This window comes from Tachypleus tridentatus, chromosome 10, assembly GCF_004210375.1.
Source record: "Tachypleus tridentatus isolate NWPU-2018 chromosome 10, ASM421037v1, whole genome shotgun sequence".
NCBI lineage: Eukaryota > Metazoa > Arthropoda > Merostomata > Xiphosura > Limulidae > Tachypleus > Tachypleus tridentatus.
The window spans coordinates 44728774-44731393 of NC_134834.1; positions in this window are offsets into that span (position 1 = coordinate 44728774).

Genomic DNA, 2620 nt, shown 5'->3' on the forward strand with positions numbered 1-2620 from the left:
TTTACTTGCATAATTTTATGCCTACAAACTATTCATAACACATAACACCTTGTGTGTTTTATGAAAGGTGAAATCACCAGCTGCTCAATATTTCCATTTTCTCTCAAGTTCTTTCTTCAAATCATTTTGGACAGTTGAATAACTTCAAACTTCACAATCGTTAATGGATTATCACTTAAATTTAAAACATACTAAATACTTATCAACACTTCCTCACACTTTACGAAAAGTCAAACAACTCTGAGACTGGTACCAGTTTTTAACACTCAGAGCATTGGTATATATACATGAAGTTTAAGTGGTTCATTTTACCCCTTCTGTATTTAAACACCAAACAATTCCTTAATCAAATGTGCCCCTTTTTTGTTGAAAATTTATGTCCCCTTCATGTTCCTTTTGAGGACCATAAGATTCACCACACCACGTATGGTGAAGATTAGTCAAAGAGTATTAGAGGAGTTAGTGGACAAACAAATGTACAAGTTCACTTTTATATATGATAGTTGGAGGTCTAACTCCTCTTATGACATTCTTCATATCAGCATGTATCACTGTGTCCAGTTGTGCTGATTTTCCCTTTAAAAGTAAGAAATTAAAATTAATACAATATTTAAATCTGATTTATTCACTAATTTTGATACCATTTTTATTTCTATACATTGATACTAAAGGCCTTTAATCAAATTCTAAATATAACTGCAAAAGGTAGTGATATACACATTTTAATGTATTCATAGATAGAGAAGTAATGTAATTTGATCACACGTTTTCTATGGTGCCCATTAATATAATTTTGAAATTAGATGAAAAGAAGAAATAGTGATACTTTGATGTGCTTATTTCTAAAATATAACTGATATAAGTTTGTGACAAAATATTAGCCTTGTAATATAAACAGAAATGACAATTTATTTGAAGCATACATAACATAAATAATGTAAACATCTACACTCATCTCTTTCTGTAGATGTCACAATAATTTAGTGAATTACATTCCAAATTTAATTAATCTATTTTATTATCAGGGTATACAAAAAAATTTGGTATAAAACATAGCTAATAAATTCAATAGTACACAGGTTTTAAGTTATTAATTCTCTAATTTTACACTGCAATATTAAAAAAAATAGTGAATTTTCCTTTATGACATTTTATCACTAGGCATCTTCACTTCTCTACTTTATTTACCACCCTTCCAAAGAGTATGAAATTTAATATAATTTACTAATTATAATACTGTCATTGCCCAAGCAAAGCATAATATTTACAGCCTTCAATCTTATTTAGTTATAGAGCTATCAAACAGAAAATCAACACCCTTATGCCACACCCACCTGTCACATTCTTTCAGAAATTGCCAAAAATTCTCTCCCGCATGTAATACAACATTATGTATAACCAACAGAAAGTCAAGCTTTTGATCTATCAAATGATGTGTTATATTACATTGTTTTATGTGCACAGAATTATCAATCATGCTTTCAGTTCAAGCTTTATTTCCATGGGAAACATACTGACAAACTTAACTAAATTTTTACCAGCTTTTGTATCACATTTAAAAAGACAGAAAATGTGTGATAGTTGTGGAACATTGTCTGCTTTTTGCATGTGATTGTTCTGAGTTCTTTGGTGTGGTATCTAAATAAATAGAAAATTATTTATTGCAGTATTACCATTAGTATAAAAAAGTAGGGCTAAGTGGCATTGACAGTAAAAGGTATAAAAAATAATGCCCAGGTAGGTACTTTATTTAATAATAATTTTTATAGAGTATGCTTGTGAATGGTTCCTACATTTTGCAGTTTGATATCATAATGTGAACTGAACATTCATTACATTTATATGGCATAAATGTCAGCCAGATACAATAATCCATGATGACGAGAAAACCCACTCGTAGAGAAAAATATATATGTAAAAATGGCTGGTATGGGTAGAGAAAGCTCTATGTAGAGTTTGCTCCTCTACATAGGGCTTTCTCTACTCATATCAGCCATTTTTATATATATATTCAGCCAGAAACAGTTTAAAGTAAAACAAATGTATTTTCATGCTACAATTTCAAGTCATTTTAGAAGGAAAGAAATTATATTTTAGATTTATTTCAAATTTTTGTTTGGTGATTATGAGGTAGGTAAAATTGAAAAAAAACCTTGTATATAGTTAAGACAGAAAAACATAACATAAAGAGTACTGCCTATGTAGGCATGGCTTGGATTCTTCATCAAAATGGTATTTTAAATATTTCCTAAAAAGTGCTGGGAATGTCTGTAACTATCAAAGTAAAAATTATGAATTTCTTGTTCTTTTTTAATATACAGTAATCAAAACCCAAAGCAATGGCATCTACCAACTTCACTGAAATGATATAGTTTCAAATGCAGCATCTGCTTTTATATGCATTATAAATTTGAGTGGTTTTCCTTTGGTGGCAATTTGGGCACCCTTCCAGAAATCAGAAACATTTTGAGTACATTGGGTATAGATTTTTTCCTGAATGCATACTTTAACTGAGCTTTTAATAAATTAGTGTGTATACGAATTATTTGTCAAAATGAATAGAGATACAAAAAATATTCATAGTAGATGTCTATTCTCAAGAAGAACAAATATTTTAACA